Source organism: Tinamus guttatus, unplaced genomic scaffold (assembly GCF_059628265.1).
Source record: "Tinamus guttatus ecotype Peru unplaced genomic scaffold, ASM5962826v1 Tinamus_guttatus_pri_ptg000133l, whole genome shotgun sequence".
NCBI lineage: Eukaryota > Metazoa > Chordata > Aves > Tinamiformes > Tinamidae > Tinamus > Tinamus guttatus.
The window spans coordinates 4,770,001-4,794,186 of NW_028288667.1; the positions used below are offsets into that span (position 1 = coordinate 4,770,001).

The window sequence follows — 24,186 nt, forward strand, 5'->3', positions numbered from 1 at the left end:
TTCCCAAATACTATTATTTACTTACATGCCTTTCAGGGTGATTATGGCTCTTCCAGATAAGTGGAGACATTTGAATTTTCTGTTTCCTTTTAATTCCGGAGTGTTTACACACGCCGGCCTGTTTACCGAGCTGTTTACTAAAGCGAACACTTGCTCCACTTTATCAACCTCCTGCTCAGTCCCGCAGAGTTTTGCTCCATCACGGTAACCGCTCATTTTGGAGCGGGGAACAAACTGCTTCTTTAGCTTTTTGTTAAAACAAATATTCTTAAATCCGGGAATGATCCACTTTGCAGCGTCTTTAAACACAAGCAGACCCTTCTCTTTGAAATTATTACCAAAATACAAATACACACACACACTATGGGAGGTTGACTGCAGCTGCACACTCGAATAGTTGCTTTGAGGATTTTTCTTCAATAACCCCTAAATCCCCTTTCCTAAGTCAGTATGCTGTGTAGCTGCTCCATTTAATATATATTCTCTGATTTGGGTTGCTGCCCCTTGGCATATTATTTCTACGTTCATCTACATTAAGCTGCATTTTCTATTCACTGACCAAATCACCTCCGAGAGCCCCGTTTTCTAACTGCTCTCCATTTCACTTGTCCTGTCTCCTCTGTGGATGCAATCAGAAAAGTTCAATCACATTCAATAGGCTCATCCAAATCAATTACCAATATTATAAACACAAGAGGATCCCAGATGAGTCTCGGAGTTAAACTATTTCCATCTCAATGAATTAGCCACCCTCAGCCAAAGCCCAAACTTTAATCACCTTTACAAACAGGGCCCTTCAACACTTACAGCCGCAGTCGTTCTGCTAACAGCTTTTAAGGTAGAAACTTTATCAAGTGCCTTCTGTGAACTGAAGCCCACATGTCCTGCTCATGGTGCTTTCTGAGGAGATACCTAAGGAAATGTAGCCAGCTCTGGCCCAGCAAAACCCCAAAACCACACAGGGACCTGTGGTGGGTCACCCTTGTAGGACTGGCTTGTGTCACAACAGCCTAAACCCCAAAACCACACGGAGACCTTGGTGGGTCACCCTTGTAGGACTGGCTCGTGTCACAACAGCCTAAACCCCAAAACCACACAGAGACCTTGGTAGGTCACCCTTGTAGGACTGGCTTGTGTCACAACCGCCCAACCTGGAGGGCAGCGGTGTCTCCTGTCCAGCGAGGACATCGGTTCAGACCCCCCGAACCGCGCTGGATATTTTGGATTATCTCTTGCCTTTCCCTTTGGAAGCGCGTGGCGGGGAGCAACCATTCAAGGAGGACCCTCAACAAGGAAAATGTTGTAACACTGCCTGCTTTTTCCAACTCCTTCGCAGCGCTGTGAGGATCCACTGTTGTGTTTTTACTCATGGGGAAAAGCCGGAGCAGAAATAGGTTTAATGACCTGCCGGGCATCACAACACCCAGGACTAACCCCCAGCACAAGCAGGAATTCTGCATGCCTGTGGTTTCCTCTCAGAAACAAAATCATCTTTGGATTTTCTGTTATTTTGATAATTCAACATATTTTTGCCCATAGTGTGTCCCACTTTGAGACCATGGCAACCATGCCTGCAAAACCATTCCCAGAAAAAAGAATTCCTTGATGGAATTGAGAGGCAGGAATACCTGGATACGCCGCCTCTTCCTGGCTGTCTTTAATCGCTCAGCCCATCATTTTTTTTTCTTACTTTCCAGTCCTCATAAATCTGATCTGTCATTGCAGAATTTCTAATAGTATTAGATAAAACTTCACCGATTTCTCTCTGGAATAAACTATTTAATATCCTTTATTTAAGACATGTGTGTGCAATCAATTCTGCAGTATTTACTTGTATTACACACACAGTATTCATCATCTTGACAATTTTTAAAAGTTTTAGAACACCATTTCACTTAACAGTTTAAAAAAAAAGAGAGATTTATTTGATGGTTAGCTTTGGAACAAGTTATCTGCATTAACTTCCATTGTTTTGGCATAAAGTAGTTCTGTATATTTTACTAACAACAGTGGAGACATGATAAAAGATGTAGGCAGAGCGCCATAAACTGCTCTAGCTGGAACCAAAGGCGTTCATGTAAAAACATTAATTCTTTGGACTTCCATTGGAGGACGTGTTTGGGTTCAGCCACTTGAATTTTAGTACGCAACTACGTGTGAAACGCTGTACCTGGATATAACACTTTTAGTGGCAGAAAGACCGCTGTAAATCATATACAGTATAAACTTGTCCACATGATTGGAATGATATAATGGATATTGTAGTCCCTAACCACTAGCTAATGTTCTTTATGACACTTAAATAAATGGCCTGAAAATAAACGAATAGCAATACGAAGTCCTCTAAAGCGGCTCACGTGCATTTCCCCGAAGTATGCTGGAGAAAGACAATGTCCACTTAGCACATTTTTTGTGTTTACATTTTCTGCAGAACACTCCTGCTCCAGCCATTCCATTTTTCCTCTTCCAGGCTCTCATTCGTTTTTCTTTTCTGCCTGGTTCTAAACAGAATCATCTCTATGTCCAGGACCTGCCCAGAACTTGGTCATTTTTAAACATCACGAGCACACAGGATTTCTATATGGTCATGCAGGTAGGAGTTATAAAGATGACCATAGCCTGAAATCATTCGAGAATCCCAACAAAACTAAGAAACAAAAAACTAGCTCTGCTTTACCAAGAGACAAAATAAAATGCAAGTTTGGCAAACTGACCAAAACTACTAAGGTTGCAGAATAGCCAGAATTAACTTCCAAAATGCAAGAAGACATGCCTAAAATGCACTTTCTGAGCTTCAGGTTTGCATATAGAAAAGAAAATTTCCTCAATGGTCTCAATGAAGGGTTGTGCCCTCAGCCTGCCCTCTCCATGCCTCAGTCTTGACCACGCTGGCGCGTGGGAGCCAGGGCACTTCATTCCTCACCGCCAACTAATTACATCTGGGCTCGTTTGTACAGAGGGTGTCATCAACGTGAGCGATGCAAAACCTTTGGAGACGGGATCTTCTCCCATAAAGATCATCAGAGCTCCTGAAATCCCGGTCTAATTTCAGGAGATGCAGCCGCAGAGAGCAAAGATGGGGAGGGAGCTGCTGCTTACGGGAAAACTCAGGGAGCTGCAGGAGCAAACGCGTCGGATTTAATCATTGATAAAGATGCATCTATTTTTCTCATCCGTAGCTATACAATGCACCCTAATCACCTACGAGAAATGCCCCACTACTCTATTTTTAATATGGGTGTTTGTATTTATGGACTTGATGCCGCGAAATCTTGCACATGCGAGGTTCTCCACAAGAAAAATAGCACTAAAGCCTACAGATATTGGTGCTTTTAACAGATGCAACAAGGTCTTCTCCCTTACATTTTAAAAGCATGTAAAATCTTTTACTTGTATAAATAACTCACTTTTATGCATTTAAAAATGACAGTTCAAAACAAAAAATGAAATGCTTAAATTTCTAATTTTAATACTGTGGCTTGTTCATGGAAATTAAAAATATTTTCTTCTTTTATTTACTCTGATTTTTGAGACTCTCTGACATTTAACAGATGATTTCATAACTACATGAAGACCCCGAGAACAGGAGGCCTTCAAAACCTCTCACTTGCTGTATCCTGTTTATAGATGTTTGGTTAAAAAAAATAGAACAAAGGCTTAAAAAATAGCTAAATTTATACAAAACGAAAATTCCTCCTACTAAAAAGCGGTTTGAATTTTAATCTGAATATTTGGCATTTTGACTGGCAGATTTTTTACTCTCCTTGGTCTACCCAGACTGTTCTTTCTTTGCATTTATGCCACAAAATTTCCCCTTACAGGAAATGCGTGTCATTCTCCTTAAAACAGACGTGAATTTCCCCTAGCTCTTTAACAACACACTGTCCTGCTGCACTGGGTGGGTTATTCACAACACTTTGTTTGCCCTAATGAAAATTTATTTATGAGAACTGGCTTCTTCTCATGGCACCAAGAGACACTTTGTGCGCAATTTTATTAAAAACAACAAAAGTAAGAATGGAAGGAGGGTGATGTCACTGGTAGAGTGACAGAAACCACATGAGAAGGCCTAACTAAAGAGTTTAGGTTTAGCTTAGATCAAATTATGAGTCTTGTATGGTGCTTTGAAGAGCAAGAATAATTTGTAAGAATGGATAGGAGCTTAAAAAGTGTTTGAATTCTGCATATTTACTTAGATTTGCGAGCAAACTTATAGGCAGTTGTGGAAGTAGAGTGGACAAAATCATACTGCCATTAAAAGGAAAGAGAAACAAGAAACAACGCTAAAGAAATAATAAAAGAGCATAAGATAAATAGCTCTCCAAAGGCCAAATACAGGAGGGTCCCTTGCAATCCCGGACGGTCAGGACCAGATATATACTGGCAATTGCTGGGCTCGTAGATGTTGCAATAGACTGTAATTTTGCAGTGATAAACACTGCAACACCAGGAAACTTCTACTTTTGTCCCTTCTTAATTTCTGCCAGGATGCATCCTGTTCCCATGCTGAATTTGGTTCCACATTGGCTACAAACAAATGCAAAACGGCATAACCTGCCCTACCGTCCAGGCACGGCACAAGCGTGACCACAGCAAGGACATTTCTGAGCTTTCAGGACATTGCCCTCAGTATGGTTGGGTTTCATATTCAATGTTAGTCATGGCATAGCAGTAAAACAGACGCTTTTGTATTTGCCTGCTTCACAAGAGATTGCATCGAATCACAAAACTGGTTTCATTTCAAAGACTTTTCTTTCTTGATATTTTTTCCTGTGTTGTTCAGCGGGGTCAGGTGCACCAAAGCTGTGCTACGGTGCAAACCTAAAAGCTTGAAGGGAGATTCCCAATTAATATTTAGGGATGCCTCATTTGATATGAGGGTTCAGTGAAGTTGCCGCATACTCTCCGTGCTCTAATTTCACTTCCCCCTGTGTAGCAATGGTTATAATTCTTCATTCAGAAGCGGGAAGAGATTACTTGTCAGCAGTAATCTCCAACACAGATAATGCCATATAAATATTAGGGGCTTATAAGCATGGACAAGGATTAGGAGCAAAGAGAGAGAGCAGAAAGGAAACGGAACAGAGCCAAGATTAAGCACTGGGAAGTCGGCAGCAGAAGAAACCGCCAGGTCTGCGGCTGAGCTTGTCTTCCCGCAGTCAAATGTGAGTTTTCATGGGTCGACTAAGCAGGGTTTGCAGAGAGATTTGGAGTGCTAGCAGCATCTCTCTGTAAGCAAGGTGGAAGGTGCAGGAACAGGGGAACATTACTTGGGATATGCAATCATTTCCTGCTGCCATCATCTTCTGGGAAGTGTCTGCTCTCCATGGCCTGGGGGGAACAGAGCAGCAGAAAACCACACATATTGCACGGGACGTGCAGACACCTGGGGTCTCACCTCTTGCTCAAGGTACATCCCACCAGCCTGGGCTGCTCGGAGCCTCAGCCAGTTGCATTTTGGATAACGCCAAGGATTTTGCATCTCTCTGGGCCACTTTTCCAGCGTTTGCTCGCTGCCGTGGTGATTTTTCTTTTGTGTATCTAGTTGGGACTTCTCTTGTACCAATGTGTGTCCACAGCCTCTCGCCCTCCTACCGCCCACCTCCAGGATGAGGGCGAGATGGTCCCCAAAGGTCCCTCCCAACCTTGGTCATCATTTCAGCACTGCTGGGCTCCCTTCTCCATTCCACCATGTTCTTCAGCTCCTGGACACAGGGATCTTGTTCCACACACCCACATTAGCTGTGTAATAGGTGTTGCTGCTAGTAGCTGAATATTATATTTGAATTTCTAACATACGCATTCCTGCTTAAAATGCAGTGTGAAGCCTCATCAGTGATTGGGATTTTAACAGAAGCATCCTGCAATCCTAATTCCCCAAAACACACGGAGAAGAACCATCTTCTAAAATACGAACCTGCAGCAAAACTATGCAGACCTGGAGCAGGGGCAGGTGAAATTAATACAAATAGTTCTTGAAAACCTATGCTCACCTTTTTTGACTCCTTTAGGCTGCTGTTCATTTTAGGCAAAAGCCTACCTGCTCCAATCCAGTGTGTATGGGATTATTCCACATTGTTACATATTTACTAATGACAAATTACTTCAACAATATCTCAAGTGCTTAAAGAAAAATCAGACAGTGATTACTGCACTTATACTTTCCATATACTTGAATACAGGGAAGTTGGTACTGGGTCCACTGAAGTCATAGACAAAATTCCCCTTGATTCCAGGATATCACCATAAATTCTGAAATTCTTTCTGAATTCATATCTTAGGCTCCCTTAATCACAAATATAAGAACCTGTGCAGAGTTATAGCTTCTAGAAGCATTATTCTTAACTAATTAAAATTTGAAAATTAATAACTTTGAAAATTATCCTGAAAAAAAGTAAGGAACTGCAATATATATTTGACAAAGCAGAAGAAAATAACTTACGCGTTATTTTGTGCAAGATGCGAAAACAATTTTAAAAAAATGTTTTTAAACGATGTGGGAATCAATGTTTTTTAGAAAAGTAAATTTTGGTATTATTTAAGATGGGAATGCTCCAGGGACATTGCAAGGAAGTAGAGGCACTTCTGGAGCTGCGAGAGGCACCTTGATAACAACTGACAGAACTTCAGGAACTCTTGACTCAAGTTTGCCTTTTGCAGAAGTTCAAAAGAATGGATTGCACTATGGGGAAAAAAACAAAAGAAAAACAGCTAGGCTCCTGAGAAATGCATGATTTTTAGGGTTCTTTAGTACCCTGAGGGATTGCTCATGTTTATTAGTGCTTACTTAAGTAGAAAATCACAACTCAGCTCCTGAGTGCTTATTTAGAGAATGCAAATTTCATATATAGCTCCAGACAATACAGTATCTCCTCTTGCTAAACTGAGCTGGAAATGGATGCTTGCAAACTCATATTGCACCTTAAATCATCCAGGCTTCTGCTTTTTTTTTTTTTTTTTAATTAAAACTAATACCAGGATCCTGTAGCATATAATTTCCTGTTTTGTGGAAATCCTTCTAATCAGGATATTCAGAATGGATGTCCCCTTTAAACAGACTGTTTTGTAACATACGCAATGCAGAAGGGAGTGCTATCATAACACTTCAATAGTTAAGTGACTTTATGAGAAAAATACTTCCAAATGTTTCCTAAAACCTTCCAAACCGCACCAAAGAACATTATCGTAATATTATGTTTCCCTATGGCCTCCAATATTTAAGCTTGCTATTCTCAAAATGATACTTGGATGAAAAATGTACGTTTATGTAATGTATAAATTGTTCCTAAAAGAAAAGTTGCCTTTAAAATTACTCTGTATAGATGTCAGATATTTTACATTTTCAATAGCTTTGCTGTATTAATTGAACAAATAGCGTCCTAGTGCTTTGGGCTGCACATGACCAGCCTGTATTTTAAAGCCAAACAGTCACTGCATGATCCTATTCATGGCAAATACTGAAAACAATAACTGTCCTAAACGATTACATATCAAGTTTCACTTAATAGATATCCATATTTCTTGCACAGCATACATAATCCATATAAACTGTACACCATATATCAATAACATATTCCAGCGAATCCAGCATCAAAGAGCTCGTTTATGGTAGGTTTTCATTTGACTCCGGGTTGTAATGTTCTGTGCAGGCATAAGCTAACCATTTCACTGATTTTGCCAGCAAGCTGCTTTTTGGCAGATTATTGGCAGTGTGTATTGGCAACAAGCTAGTGCAACTAAGCCCGTCTTATAACTTACAGGTAAATAATGATTTTAATAAATTTATGTAAAATGTTCCACTTGCCCACATCTGGTTTCGATCATTCATCCCACTGCGCACATGCAAACTTCTGGGTGTTTCTCAGGAAAACACATATTCCACCTTAATTATTTACCGCTATCATCTCAGGTATCCCATGAAATAAATAAGCAATGAAGCCCACTTTCACTTGAAGGCTCAGTTGAAGTAAACTACCATTATCAGCAAAAGAGAAACACATTAAAAATAACGATTTTATACACACAGAAATCTAAACCACATTTTGTCAAGAATACAGCAATGAAGTAATAAGAAAAACACAGGACCACGGTGCAGTTATTGCAGCCACAGGGCTCTCAAATCACAAGGTCCAGCCACTTGCCCTGAGCCTGAGGACCGGGTGGCAATGTCGAGCCTATGGCTCCTGTTTGAAAATGTGCTACTGTATTAAATAAATCAGTATTTCCCTGTGTTACAACCAAGGGGTAAGTGCATTTGCATCTGGCCTCGGCTTAGAGGAAACCCCGAGTTTTAAGCCCGACTTTGCCAGTAAGTCGGTGTCTCGTTGTCCAAACACCAAAAGTCTTTCTTCATCTCTAAAGCTTCACTTGCAGCATAGCTCTGCTGTGTAAGGATTAAGGTTTTGTTTTGTTTTGTATTTTTCCCCAGAAAGCTCTAAAAATGTTATTACTACTAGTAGCAGCACTGTGAATGGAAAAAAAGAGAATCCTTGGAATTCCTTTTTTTTTTTTGGTGGGGTATAAATCAGCATGACTCTCTGATGCTGGTTTAGAAGAGCCGAGGATCTGTCCCTTAACGTGCAGGTGCCAGAAAACGGCTGCTGCTTCATGGGGCTCCTTGCAGAGCCTCCCCATGGGGCCAAACTCCTGCAAAACCCACGTGTCTCCTCACTGAGCTACCTACTAAGGTAACCTGAGTGACCTACTATGATAGCTCAATGTAAAGTAAAATAAATACTAAGAATTGTAAAATAGGAAGAGCAATAAGCAGTTTTTTGTAGGAAAAAGAAGGAAATAGGGCTCCCAAATGCTTCTATGCTGACTGCTGGGAAGCAATCCTCACACAGGGTGCACTTGGCAGGTTTCACACAGCCAACGCACCCAAGGCCCCTCTCCTTGCTGACGTATTTCAAAGTTTTATTTAATAACTGCTTTAGAGAAGGCTTGTAATGAACAACTGCAACTATTAAGGGTCAGATTTTATTTGCGTCCAGTTCAACTTAGAATTTGCTCACAGGTTTTTAACGTTTTTTTGCTTTTATGGAGTCAGCAGTTTGGGATTTTGTACAGCTTGGAAACGTGGCCCAAACTCAGTGACTTTTTGTTGAGATCTATTGGATGTGCTGGTAATACTCTGTATTGCTATAGTGGACTCGCTGTTAATTTGATCTGCTTCAAGGATTCAGTATCCTTCCAGCACGTTATAGACCTAAGGGCATATATTTGTATTGTTTAAAGGCAGGAAATTCTGTGAACTGAAATGAGAACATATCCCCTTTGCCTTCATGGACTTTTGTTATTTTCTCTTCCTTTTGGGGTTTTGGAAACAAAACCAGTGAAAGCTGAAAGTTTGAACAATAGCAAATTACTTTAGAGGAGGAGGAAAAAAGTAAAACGCTAAGTTTACTCATAGCTTTATTCATAAACTTTGTATATATGTAAATCAGACTTATCCAGGCATCAGAAAATACTATTTTCAGCAGGGCCTTAGACTGAAAACAGGATCGTACTGTTATCATCATAAAAGAACATCGACTTTGCTATTTTATTTTATTGTTATTCCTTTACTACCTTGTATTAACTCGTACCCCACTGACTTCAGGACAGAGCGGATCTGATTTCTGCTAACCACAGAAGCAGGGTAATCCCATTCTCATTGCAAGAAGAGCTAATAATCTTTATAACTCTCTAACTTCTTGTCCATCAGACGCCTACGTCCTTCCATCTCCTGATGTAAAAGTGCTTCTAAATCTTAAAAGTACTTCTGAATGTGAAAGTACAGATTTCTGGGCCCCCTTTGCACTCTGTGTGAGTAAGTCCACACTGCCTTGGGCCCTCAAATGAGCTTGGTTAGAGCAGATGAGATATCTTTAGTGCACCCAATAAATTACATGGTAACACTCATCAGATGAAGAATAGGGAGTCCTACAAGAACGGGGGAAATCTGCTCCCCTGCACCAGCTGAGCTCCAGTTACGGTTCTCCCAACTCCTCTGACCTTGTGGCAGACCGCAGGGACGCAACTAAGCTAGGCCTGCAGCAGACCTTGCTGCAGCCTCCACCACAGCAATATCAGCAAGAGCCTAAACACCTACCAGCACTTGCACAGGGCTGCTCCTGGCACGGGAGAACAACGAGCAGGCTGCTTCCATCGAGTAAGCTTAATAGCTAAATATACACGACAGTGGGGTGTAAAGCTTGAGAGAAACATTTGACACCCCCAAGCTACTGCTTGGCCACTGGACTTCTCCTAGCTAGTGTTTCTTCACACTCGCTAATCCCTCTTCCCAGACAGCAGTAATTATGGCTTTGGTGGCCTGCAGGACTTGGGTTTATTTCCTTTCATTTGGCACAGCACTTCATGCCCATCTAATCTGCTCTAGGAGGTTACAACAACTGAAGAAGGGATCACAAAGAGGCACCATCAGTCACCTCAGTAAGCACAACTCAGCTGTTTCGAGGCAGCCCAAGCCTACGGTGGAGAAGAATCTTAATAAGAGATTTGAAAGAGCATGAAGAAACAGCTTCACTTTGAGTAAGCGCTCACGATAACAACTTCCAAAGGAGCACGGCTGACCGGTGGCACGGGGTGAAGAAAGAGATGAAAGGTGCCCGTGTTCATCTGCGGATTATCTGTATGGCAGATCTCGACATTATAGCCAAGGGGATCCATAATTACCATCTGCAGGACCTCTCCACTCCTTCCCCCAGAGGTGGCCTCTGCAGAAGCAGAAGAAACCTTGGTGCCACATCTGGGGCATGTTCCCTTCCTGCTGCACAAAGCAGGGATCCCAACCCTACTAGCTAGGATAATCTACCACAGCCAACGATTTGTTCTTAGGCTCATGCTCATGCTCTCCCAGTCAGAGCAGACTAATTTAATAGGTCTGCCTTGTGGTCAAGGAACTACTAACATCATATTCGGTGATGCAGAAGCACACAACAGTAGGCTAGCATGTGTGAATCCCTGTCCATCACCCGCTTACTGATCCTGCTTTCATTTCTCTTGGTTCTCCTGCAAATGTAATTAAGGATTTTTAGGAGAAAAACAATAACTAAGTTCATGAACTACACCAAAATTGCCTGTGTCACTATTTATTGAGAGTCATGATAAATTATAAGGTCCAACTACAAGGAGCACATGCCCTGTGTGCTAGGTTCTAGTCGCAGACAGAATTTTTTCCTGCTAAGATCAAAAGGACAAGGTGTTCATATAAATAGCATTTTATTTTGATCCTATTATTCTATATGAGCTAGAAGGGAGATCAAAGGAAAAAATACCCAGGTTTCACTATTAACACTTAACACAGTTCCAGCTGGAAAATCCTTTCCAGATTGCTAGTGCAATTTAAAGCCTGGCACATTTTTGTTGTGCTGTTGTGCACCATACCTGAAGGCACTGTTTTGATTCCTTGACCACCTCTCTCATTGTGGAAAATTGCTTCTGATATATATTTTTTCAATTATTTTCCTTTTTATTATAGTAATCTCCCGACACCCTGGGTTTGAGGACTACATTGTTTTGGGTTCAATCCACTGCCACAGAGAGACAGTCTTTGACCTGAAGTTGTGGCAATATAATAAATAGTGACTGCAGAGAATAGGAAGGAAATTCAATCCTGTTGGAGTCCAATCCTCAGCTTGGGTCAGCCCGTGCCACTGGCAGTCCCACTGGAAGCAAAGCATACCAGTTTCAACGGAGTATGTAAACGAAACCTAATGGGCCTTTAAAATATGTAGAGGCTCCTTCTGATAGCTGTCAAGAATAAATGGGCTTTAGTATGTTATATTGCATATTCCAATCTTATTGGGATCAGCATGACTAATTAACGGTTCTATTGCCTCTCTCAGAGCCCAACAGTGTTGCAAAAAGAAAAAAAAATCATATATAATGTTTCTTACAAAGTCAAAGTATATTAATGCTTTTTAACATGCTTTCTTTCTTTTGCAGATAAAGTTTCTCCCGGATAACTTATGTTGGACATTTCAGAATATTATTTTCAGTGAATTTCCTCCACCTGCAAGGAATATTCAGTCCTTGTGCAAAGACTGTAGAAATCTGCTAACAGGTAGAGCTTTCTAGATTACCTTTGGAAAAAATCAACTATCTAGCAAGCATAAGGAAAAAAAAAGAGTGCATATGTCCCTCTTTCCTGCCTTTCCTCCCCCTCTCCAGTTGCTATTAAAACATTCATGTTACAAAGTCGTTCCAAAGTTTATTGTAAATGCCAAAAAGTGGGCACCGATCCCACATGAGCTGGCTCAGTTATGACCTACCATCTTGAACATATTCATTTTATCCAATTCAGTGCCAGCAGGGATTTTTTTTTTTTTTTTTAGCTTAACATTTCCCTAATAATGGTAGATTGTACAAACACAGTGAGATAGCGAGCCCTGATTCTGGGATCTTGTTCAGTGAATGCTAAATGCATGCAGGTGAGCTGTAGCCTAGAATGAACATTGCAACTACGAGTTAAACTAGACAAAACATCTCATGCTCGGTCAGAGTATGTTCATATTACACATAGCAGCCAGCTGGCTATAAATCCAAGAAGCAAGCTGGAAATCTTTAGAGTATAAATGGATGAATACAGACATAAATGGAAGAACAGTGCTTTGTCATCATATGAATGGCTTTTAACCAAAAAGAAGGGATTGCTTTTATGATAGCTTTCCAAAAGAATAACCTTGCTGGGATGAAACGAAGGAATAAGTACAATGATTGGAGCATTCCAGTTTGCAACCGAATTTGCTGTTGTGTTTTGAGACAACCAGAGAAGTTGCATTCTGCCTCCCTGAATAAATATAATTAGAGTTTATATGCAGGTATTCTTAGTGAACAGGACACAAGCTCTTCAAGAGGGCCTTTGTAGATGATGATCCATAAACAGGATGACTCTATTAACTTATTTCAGATTTAAATTACCACAAGCTGAGCTGTAAGAGCCTAAAAATCACTTTTTGCCATATTTCCAAGTCTACATAAGGTACAATGTACACTTCTGTACCCCAGCTATATGAATCACTGAACCTATGGTTCTAGATTTGCCCCACTTGTACAGAACAGGCTCTTACCAATATAAATGCTTGTCCTTTCTCCTCTTCACCTAAAGCAGACAAAATTCCCCTCTTGAACCCAACATTATAATTCAAGTTCTTGCAAGACACTCCAATCAACCCAGAACTCAGCAAAGCTTTAAAATCATGAAGAACTTCACAGGCATAAACTATATTCACATATAATTTTTCAATTAAAAAACAAACAAATAAAAAACTTCTCTGATGTTTAAAAGTAGCTGGAAGCTCATGATTTTGATGTGCTCAGCGCTGACAGAGTGAGATGGAAACTGTAGGAAAACTGATAACAAGTTTGCACCCCAAAACTTCTTGCCTGTTTCTCTGCCCTGACTGACTGGGAACTGTGAGGGACAGAACAAAGATTTGCTGTTCTTTACAGTCACGCAATGAAAGTGTAGGTTAAGAAAGGAAGGAAGTATTTGCAGATTTCAGATATTTTGTGGACCTTTGTTGCTTTTTCCTTGCATTCAGATGTAATCTCAGCTCAAGCAAAGAGCTGGACTTTCATGTTCTGCGGTACTTGGGTAATGCAAAACCCAACCCACTTTGACACTTTTGCCAAGATAGACTCAAGACAGCTTTTAACTTTAACCTTCTACGGGCATTTACTCATGCTCAGGAATCAAGAGAAGATGTTTTACCAAGAAGAGAAGGCTTAAAATGACATTTCTGAATAAATTAATAAAAATAATCGACAACTTGTTTGTAAGTTCACAGTAGAACATGCCTACAGGATAGAAAGACTTAGCTACAACTTTTGGAAGAAGACTGGATAGACAGTTTTTCTGTCTCCTTTTCTTCCACTTCAGGTATGTCAGAATCAGGTGATATTTAAGCCCTGCAAATAAGAAACAGTGAGAACTTCTTTTATTAAAAGTTTTTGACTGATGTTTTATAGTCATTATAGTTATATATAATGTCTGAGGCAAGGTGGGAAACCAGCATTTTGAAGGTATAGGGTATTTCTAATATAACTGGCTCCGATTTGGAGATAAGATGCTTGACAATATACATATGAAGGACTGTGTGATTAATTCAAGTGGTATCAGTACATACATGAGAGTAAAAACTCCCCTAACCCTGTTCTAATTTCATTCTAGTGCTCCATCATCTTTGGTTCCAAGAAACCTCCTTTTGTATAGCAGCACTTTATGATGTCTCTATCACCCAGGCCCGTTTTTCCCTCTCCTCTCCAAACCAAACGTTTCCTTACCTTGAGAAGGCATCACGTCCCAGTTATATGCCACATTTATATTTTCTTGTGCTCTTCCTGTGCGTGCTGGCAGCACATTGCACAGGTCCTGTGAAACATGGAGCACTTTCCTAACACACTGAGCAAAGGGGCTTTGAGTGTGCTCAGCATCTCGCCGGAGAAGGGCTCACAGCGCGATGTGCCCATCAACTCTCAGATTTGCCAGACAGTACAAATATCAGCAATAACTGACATTGCGAGTAATTCTGAACACGGGCTGGAAAATATTTGGCTGTCAGAAGTGTTATGTGCCAAAACATTGTCAGGGAAATTTCCAGCTCTCACAAGAGCATTCAGCTAACTCTTGATGGATCATCTGTAGCGTTCGGTGCTTTCTGGAAGCTCTTCGTCCTCCTCCTTCATTGTTCATTGTGATAGGAGATGACACTCCCCAAAAAGAACAACAAATACATATTAACCTTAAATACCTTGGGCTTTGGCAAACAGGGAGCTCCGTGAAAAACTTAACATTTATACTTGAATTCAAGGCAAGTAATGGGAATGAGCAAGAAGTCAGGGGCTGAATTCACCAGTATGCACCATTTATCTAAATTAGACTGTCGACAGAACTGATTTTTATAGTATCTTAAGAGGCAATACCTTGCTACTGAGACACACTCCCTGTTCTCTGGTCAAACTCACTGAATAACATTGGTGGAAGGGGGAATTTATTGTATAACATTGGTGGAAGGGGATCCATGTGCAGCACCACGTGTGCTATCTGGCTAACAGATAGAAAAATAGAAGGCCGATGGGCACTGCACAGGCTGGGGTACTTCAGCTGATTTTTTATTTTTCGGCTGATCATCACCACTCTCTTGGCTTTCAACCATTTCTTTCTTCTGTGGTTACTCGTTTACCCGTGGTTTTTCCCCTTTATTTTATTTTTACTGAAGCTACCTCCATGAGGTTCAGGAAGGGAAGTCTTCATGAACACTTTTCTTCCCACAAGCCTCTCCTTAATGTATTCCTCCTTTTTATTTGTTCAGGACCCAGCAATAACTGAATAAAAAAAATAAGTCCTTAAAAATAAAACAGTGATAGATATCAAAGGTGAAACTTATGAATTATTTTGCAATCAAATGATCCAAAAACATCTGCAAATACAGACATAGAAAAGGTCTACATTTGTCTACAAATGCATTTCCTTAGCACTTTTTGATCATTTTCTTTCAATAAGAATTGCCAACTTACAATTTTCAGTGTCTTCTAGGATTTTATTTCTCGAATTTGTATAAAAGGCTGAGAAGTGTATATAAATGCATAAAAAGCAGCCAGGAATACATATAACAGTCCTTGTGGAAATAGTGCAATTAGATTTAACATACCAAACACTCAAATTACTTCTGACATTTGGTCGAAGCTGCTTCAGATTTTGCACCTATGAACAATAAAAACCACTGGCTCTCAAGGAGACTGATTATTTTCTTTGCAATATTTTTGTACAGAACAGTTATTCTCTATTTATACCAGATCCGACAGCATTCAAATGTGTTGGTTTTGCTGCACACTAAACTAGAAATATGATCTCTTCTTGCGAACTCCTCTCAAAATACTTTCTTCTGACAATTCTCAGCAACCATGCTCAATAACAAGCATGACTATTGAACTTTTAAAGTAGCCACGTTCAGTAATGTTGCCACGTTTACATACTGCAGTTGCAGGGTTCAAATTGGCAATAAGATTTTGCAAGGCCATGATGGCTCTCCCATAGTCCGAGTGCTTAGCACAGCCTTTTGTGATTTTTAATTGCCATTATTTTCTCTTCCTTTATTTCCGAACGGTTGATTCACAGACTGTCTTTAAGGAACCACTGCACTCGCTTCAACTCCCCCGTAACCACAACCAGCCCTTTGCTTGGCCCCACCTTTAATAAATGTACAACTGAAGAGTCTCAGCTAAGAAGCATAGTAAGCCTGAAAAGAGTGAATAAACCAACGCTGAAAATCCAGAATTATGACAGAAAGTATTTCAAATCATCCAGCAGCCATTGCAGCTCATTAAGAAATTATGATGAAGGAGAGTCACTGCTAAACAAGCTGAGACTGTTGCTGCATTTCTTCAGTTCATTATTCAGTAGTATCACAACCTGCATTCTAGCATCCACCTCTTGAGTTACACACAGGGCATAAATGATGTATATCAATGGCTGAATAAAATAAATATTAAAAACTTGACAGGTATACTCACATATTAAAGGTTATATATATGCAATTAACTACTTTCTTGAAAAAGTATCTTACTGTATTGCTGGACCTACATTTCCATGAACAGTCTTGAATACGGAAAATGCTGGGCTAAACTCTTTCTCAAATATGAGAAAGGAGCATAATTTTTAAAGTCTCCTGAGTCCACAAAGTCTTGCTACTAGTGTCAAGCAGATTTCAGGCACGCCTGTTTTTGGGCATGCATTTGAATTCTGTGAATCCTTGAGACCCTGTGAAACCCAGCAGTGCATCCTCCAAGACTTTGGACTTGATGATCTTCAAAGTCTTTTCCAACCATAATGATTCTGTGAGTCTATCCCATTACTAGAACAAAAGCTTTGATTTCCTTTGCAATTCATACATTAAAAAAAAAAAAAGACATTGATTTCATAAATTCAAGTGAACTTTCTAGAGATTTAAGGAAAAAAATACCAATGACCAGTGGAGAAATTCTCCAAGCTGACATTTCTATGTATTTCTATGCACAGCCCTTGAAGAAGCCACCCAGGAGGGTGTGGAAGGAAAGAGGTGACTCAGCTCCCACACCTTCCACTCCCAGCCTTTCCTCCCTAGGGAAGCTGCTCCCTGCTGATTTGTTACCAGGGAATATTCCCTCCCAGGGCTGGATTTTGCATTTCTCCTTGCTAATTTTTCTGAATATATCAACTGGTCCCCCAAGTTGATGTCACCTACAGACTTGCTAAGAGTGCTTCCCCCTTGACTAGGTGACATCCCCTGCTCTCTCCTCATCCCCAAATCCAGGGATTTTATCACAGAAGGCAGTCAGGTTGCTCAGGCTTGATTGAGGCTTGGCAAATCTGTTCTGCTGAACATCCATCCATATGAAAAGAAGCACTGGTTTCCTTTGCTGCACGCTTATGAGATGGTCAGCTGCACTGCAGCCTAAAATGCAAAGTTTGAGGAAATAAATAAACAAATAAATAAATAAGACAGAGAAAAGCAAGGAGTAGAGAAGCAGGGATAAATTCTATCCCCACTCCAAAAAAAAAAATACAGATAAGAGCTTCGTATGATCTCAGATGCTGACTGAAGGTCACATCAGGACACGGAAGAAGCAGATGACGGAAATGGATATTTCAAAAGGTCTGAAGTTTTCCGATGCTAAATTTATATTTGATGCTTAAAGTGAAAAGTGTAACGACTATCTTCCTGAGTCAAACATCCTCAGAGATAACAGCAATGAAAAAATGGAAATCTTGACTATAGAATTGTCTGAATCAGCTCACAAGTGAAGAGAGCTGAAGCTACGCCCAAAGAAAAGTCAGATGCTCCTCAAAATTGAGAAAACACCTTGAAATACTTCCTGCAACTACCATATTTCACTTTTTTCCCCTCAAACTATCCAGCTGTTACATAAGGCCTACATTTTAGGCCCTCGTAAAATACAGTTTGGTAAGGGATTAGTAGACAATATAAGACTCCAAAGGGGCCTTCTTCTCTCAGCCTAGTCACACAGACCATGCGTTATTTGCAGACAAGACTGCTGCATCACACAGCAGCCTGGTGTAAAAACCCAACTCCCGAGAAGCTGCAATGCAAAGGGGAGGCAAACGGAGCAGCATCAATTTGCCACACACCGATCACCCCTGCACTGCTGCTCCCTCCATCAGCAGCTTGCTTATCAATCACCACTTGTGATCTATAACAGCTCTGCCTCGGTGGACTGGTTTCATGTATTGAAACCAGCCAGTTGCAACCCCATTCCTCAGAAAAAGCAGGATTGCTTATATCAGAACCCCTGTATGGACTTTATGAGAAACTTTCTGAGCAGCTAATTAGAGTCATCCTGTAGAAACCAATGGCAATTCCTAATCACAACAATTCCAGATCCGAATGCAAGTTTCATTATTATTTTCTTTAAAAGGAGTGTTTAAAAATAAGTTTTCTATTTTTCTGCATGTTAAAATCATAAAAAAAAGATTCCTTAATCTTGCACAGCTTCTCTGGGAGCCGCAGTAAAGCACCGCAGCGGCATGAACCCCAGCACAGGAGGAAGGGAAGGGTTATTCTCCACGGCCTGCCCTTAGCCCCAAGCAGGGAGGACGGTGGCAGCGAGTCCTGAGCGTTTTAGCTGCCTCCTGTCACAAACAGTAGAGGTAACTCCTGCCCGTACATCACTGAAACTGCTCCAGAGCTGCCGTAAGGACCCTGGGCTAACGACAAGGCAAATGCAGGAAGCCTCCTGCTTCCAGCTCTGTTACCAGCTATTGCTTTTTCCAACAGCCTCTTGATCTCCCTGCAAAATACCTGCTTATTTTGCGCTGCTGCCAAGAACAGCAGTACCTGAGCTGTTCGTGTCGCAGCCCAAGCAATGGCATCGACAGCTAAAAACACCCACTCTTTTCTAAAACAAAAAGTGTGTGCGATGCGTAGCGCTTACAAGGAGTAAGAGAAAATGCTCATTTTAAAATTTGGGAATGTAATCTTCATCAAAAATAACTCTAGAATTACTTGCTGACAGTTATTCAATACAAATTAGAATCTTTATCTAACTAGGAAATTCAGACTCGAGAATTTTCACTCCAAGTTTTGTCGCATCCTAAATTGTTTAATGACTTCTTTTTTCCAGGAAGAAATACAGAATTATGGGTAGACACAGTAACAGAACCAATGATCTTCCATTTCTGAAGTGCTCTAGTTAGCCTGAAATAATAAAATCCATCAAGACAGCAGCCAAGAAAACAAGTGGACAGTTCTCTACAGCACTTCAATAATAAACAGTATAAACCATGATACTTCACCAGAACGTTCAAAAAGTAAATTGAATGGCAGCGTGATTGCAGTGGTTCCAGTTATGTTAATTAGGCTGAATTCATGGTTCATTGGTGCTGCAATTACGCTGCGAAGCAATGCTGCAAGCAGGCTATCTCGTGGCCCCGCTGCCAGCTCTCTTCTCGTGGCAAAAAGACTTTCTAAAGAGATCCCACGGAGCAGCCACGTTTACACTCGCACCACTCCGTTTGCAAGGACGCAGTCAGATAAGCGCGTTTTGGTACTTTCTTCTTTTGCAGGTTTAATAGGGAAAATATGTTTCCAAATTCGCTGGCCAATTTTTAAGCTTGCTTTACTCTGCCAATTTGCATAGTAAAGCATACAAATTATAAGCCTTATTAGGCCCATTTTAAGCACGGGGTAAGTAAGATAAAGAGGCCCAAAGTTATGCATGTCCTCAGTGGAAAGAGCACCAAAATGACTTCTGCCTTACGACCTCTCCCAGTTGACTCTCATCTCCATAAGCACCTCTCAATCAAAAGGCAGAACCTTCCGCTGTGGAAGACGTTAAATAGGTGACGGGTTTGTCTTCAGGGTTCCAGTTTCCCCAGCCAGGAGGAAGGAGGTCTCCGGAGACTCCTGCAACTGGGCTCAGGTTCGGCCAGGTTACCATAAACTTCATAAACTTTTCAGATCTTCAGCAAATTCCTGTTACATACAAGAGTAAATCAAACAGATGACCCATTTGTGATATGCGAAAGGAAAAAAAACCATCAGCTAGAAATTGGTCTAATGACCAAGCTTGCCTTTTAACTCAAGCCATATTTAAATCTATATGCTTGCAGTGGAGAAAGAAAGTGTTCCAGTATTATTTTACTTGGATTTACTTTAGTGACTATTGTTATGCGAGTCAATGTGTTATTCCTGGTGATTAGAAACATGTTAAATACAGCTATAGATGTCCGCACATAATCCACTAAACTACTTTGTATTTTAATATCAATTTGGAAACTAAAATTCTTTAATAAGCTACAATATTGTTAGATTGAGCTCAAGAATAATGAAAGCAGCAGTTATTTCAACAGTATCAGATTTTTAATACTAATGCGTCCTTATTTGCTGAGAATGTTTTGGTTAAGGGAGCCTTTGTTGCCTGTTCATTTGCAAAAATAGGTTAAGAAAGCATTCAAAATATTAACTGAATGAATAAATAAACTAAAGCAGAATACTTAAACTTGCATTAGGTGGAATTAGGTGTCTAAATAGAAGCTAGGTCACTAAACAACTCTGAAGAAGTAAGTAGCCTTAAAGCCTAATTTCCAGTTTCAGAATTGTTAAGCATCTAGAAGTTTAAGTCTCATTAGAGGCCAGCGGTGCTTAAGCACATATATTTTTCAAAATTTAAGCATGTCTTCCAAAAAAATTTGATACCAGCCACTTCAAAGCTGCCTCTCCGAGCTGGGAGATGATTGAGTTTCCGTAATACAATTATGGGTACGACGCGGGCAGACGGAGCGCGCGGTTCAGCTTTCAAGCAGCCTCCCCAAAGCAGTTGCAGATGATGCCTATTTGAACTCCGGATCCGCAGGTGGCACGAGCAGGGACGATTCCAACGGAGAGGCCCTCGAGGCTCCTACGTAGGAGCCAGGATCTCCTCCGCAGACCAACGGGGCTCCGTAACAACTCGGTCCAACGAGACGTCTCGCTCACGCACCTGCTTTAAAAACCATAATGGCCTTTGCCTGGTAGGTTTGTTCCCATATGCTTCACTCCATGATTTTTCCACCTCTCCCTGCTCTTTTCACCATTAGGCCAGGCCTTTCCCAGATTTAATTTACCAGCAGCTCTCACACAAGCCACAATTTCATTTAATACCCAGTTCAAAGCTTTCATTGACTGCGCTTTGGATCTGGCTTTCATAATGAGTTTTGTAGTGCTCCCAAAACAAAGAACCCAAAATAGTTTGACACTGTAACCAGTCACTGTATAAATAAAAGGCTAAAAGCACATCAGGAATAAAGGAAATATTTATTAGACACTAAATAATGTCTCGAGAAGTAATTGTTATGCTCTTAACTCAAGAGGAAGCCCCTTGACCACCCTGGTTCAGGTACGTGATCAGCGCGGCGGGTCTGGCTCCCGCTCTGCCCTACTTCAACCAAAGTTTAAATGCAACCCAGGGAACCAAGGCAGGTTAGCTAGACGAGAACGTAATGTGCTCTAAAAGTTTTATTACTCTCACTTGAAAGCATTACCATGGATAAGAGGAAAACTAAATATTAAATACACCATTAAGTAAAAAAATTATTTCAAATCAATGAAGCCTGGCAGGACATGAGTATACTGTTTCTCACTTTCTTTATTCTAATGTACACTGAAGAGACAGTAAGATAATAAATAGCTGAGGTTCAAACACGGGATATAAATAACTAGATTAAAATAGAAACAGTGCAAGCCTTAAGAACGTCGCAGAAGTCTGATGAAGATCAGAAAAGCCCACGGTTTGAATTCATTACTGAATTCACACTACCCTTCCCTTTTACTGGAAAGCAGGAAAAGCTGCTATACTCTTAAATTCTCCTAGCTTTATGGAAATTAAATATTTGTTTTAAATTTATGACAAATCTGTTCCCAAACAACAACAAAATAAAAGGACTGGTTTATTTTCTCCCATATGTGAAACAGTACAGTAGTATCATACAATATAAACTAGATATTTACATATATGTATGTATTAGGCGTTAGACCTTTATATATAAAGATCTAAAACCTAATTGTTAGCGAATAGCTTCTTTTCTCCTACTGAAAAGTTATGAAACATAATGAAAACACTTAAATTCCCAGAATCCTCAACACATTTTGTCTATCAATCTGTCATAACTGCTGCTCTTAAGTGTTCAGAAAAAAACACACGGATTGATCCACAGAGGAAGGGCTGGAGTAAGAGGCACATTAAACATCCAGCTTCCAGAGCCCTTCTCCCTGCAGCCCCACGCTACGGTTTTATTAAGTTTCTCCTGACAAAGTGTTGGGTCCAGTGTATATTATTGGCCAGACTATCAACATCCACGGAGTCCGGCGCAGTAATACTGACAGCACATCTTTACCTATAACACTCATTCTCCCTTGACAACATGAAGAATGATTCCTCTATTACCTGGAATGATTTATTGAAAAGGCTTTAAACTGTCTCGTGTTCCACAGCCTAGACTGGAGTAAGATGGTCAATGTAGGCGATTACATCTTAAAAGGATAGATCACCCCTTAGTGACACATCTTATACTCCTCACTTCTTAAAAAAAAGCCCTTGTCTACATATGTATACATAATACATTTGAAATATGTACGACTCCAGCGAAGGCTGAGGTTTAAACCCTCAGTTTATCAGCTCTACAGGCCCAATTTTGCAATCAACTAAACCTACAGTACATTTTCATCAAGTGCTGCAAATCAGCAAAATATTAAATGAATCTTGAAAAAATGATTATGAATCCACAGTTCTGTTTGACTGTATAATTCTATTTAAGATTAAAATTACTATCATAAAAAGGCCACTTTCTGAATGTAATTCCACAAAAACATCATCACAAAAGCTTTTACTGCTATTTATGTCAGAATGTATTTTAAACAGTTCTAATCATTTACCTTTGTGGACACTTAATTAAAATTACAAAACCAATTTTAATCTGTAGTCCAATTAATATGCAAATATATGCAAATGTGGTAAATCAAGGTGGTGATTAAGTTAAGGACACTCTATTTCATGTCTGCTTTAAGTGTGAAAACAAACAATCTTTTTTGTAATTGTACTGATGGATTGTGATGTTTATAGGGTTAGTATGGGGTACAAATGTTTATGCATCAACATTATGCCAAAACAAAGATTTTATACTCTGGAGTGATTTAGCATCCAGCATACATTCAGATGTAACAAAGTCATTTTGCAGTCATCTTGTGAATTAGAATAAGGTCAAAGCAAAGTTAAATTTCTATGTCATCCATTTGTATGGCTATTTAAAATTCAACAATCACTTTCTGATGTGTTAGGTAAGAGCCAAGAAGTCTCAAGAATGGCATATTATCACCCTTTATCATTTAGTGTTCATAATACACTGGTTTATCTTTGATACTATTACAGAAATAGTTCTCCCATTAAGGTGGAAAGATATTCATCCTTTTTAACCCTTGTTTCTCACAAGTTGGCATTCTCGCATATGGGGAGCTGAAGGTTTGTATGGAAGGGAGGGTTTCTCTATAGATTCACAAAAGTTTGTGCCCGTTTTTGCATCACTTCTCACTTGAGGAGGTTAATGTTGCCTTGCAGCTCCCTGAAGTAAATCCTATCTGTTGCTCATCGTCAGGGCAAAGCCCTGGGGATCGCCCTGCTCCTCGTAAGGCAACGACAGCCTGGACGTAAGCAGCTCATTTTCCTCAATCAAGAAAACAGATAATATTGCAATACATACTATTTAATTTTCCAGCTTATTTTGAGACGTCCTTGCGAGTTCAGCAAGCAGCAGAGCTTTTCCTTTGCTTCATATTTTCTGAAATAACCATATTGCTGTGGAAATACGTGTTCTGTGCAAAAGGGCAGCACTTACTTAATGCAACACTCTGCTGGCTTTAGGATCCCTGAGCATAAAAACAAAACAAAACAGAAACCCTCTCGACAAGCAGTTTGCTTCATGACTGATTAAATGCCCACCCAATACCAAAACAATTTAGGTTAAAAATATTTTTTTAAAGGCAATTGCTTAGTGATTTTCTCAAACGTGTCTAAATTTCTTTCTTTTTTTTTCTTTTTTTTTTTTTGGAAAAAAATCCAGAATAGTTCATAAGAGTAAGACAAGGTATTATTAAAATACTTAAACAAGGCACCTTTTTACTCTAAATATTTTATGCCTCTGAGGTTACTATA

General features: G+C 40.1%; 1 protein-coding gene across 1 annotated transcript in view; it reads right to left on the reverse strand.

Moving 5' to 3' along the window:
* Window positions 1–24,186, reverse strand: part of QTMAN (queuosine-tRNA mannosyltransferase) — a 107,251-nt gene that overhangs the window by 30,377 nt on the left and 52,688 nt on the right. The window lies entirely within an intron of this gene.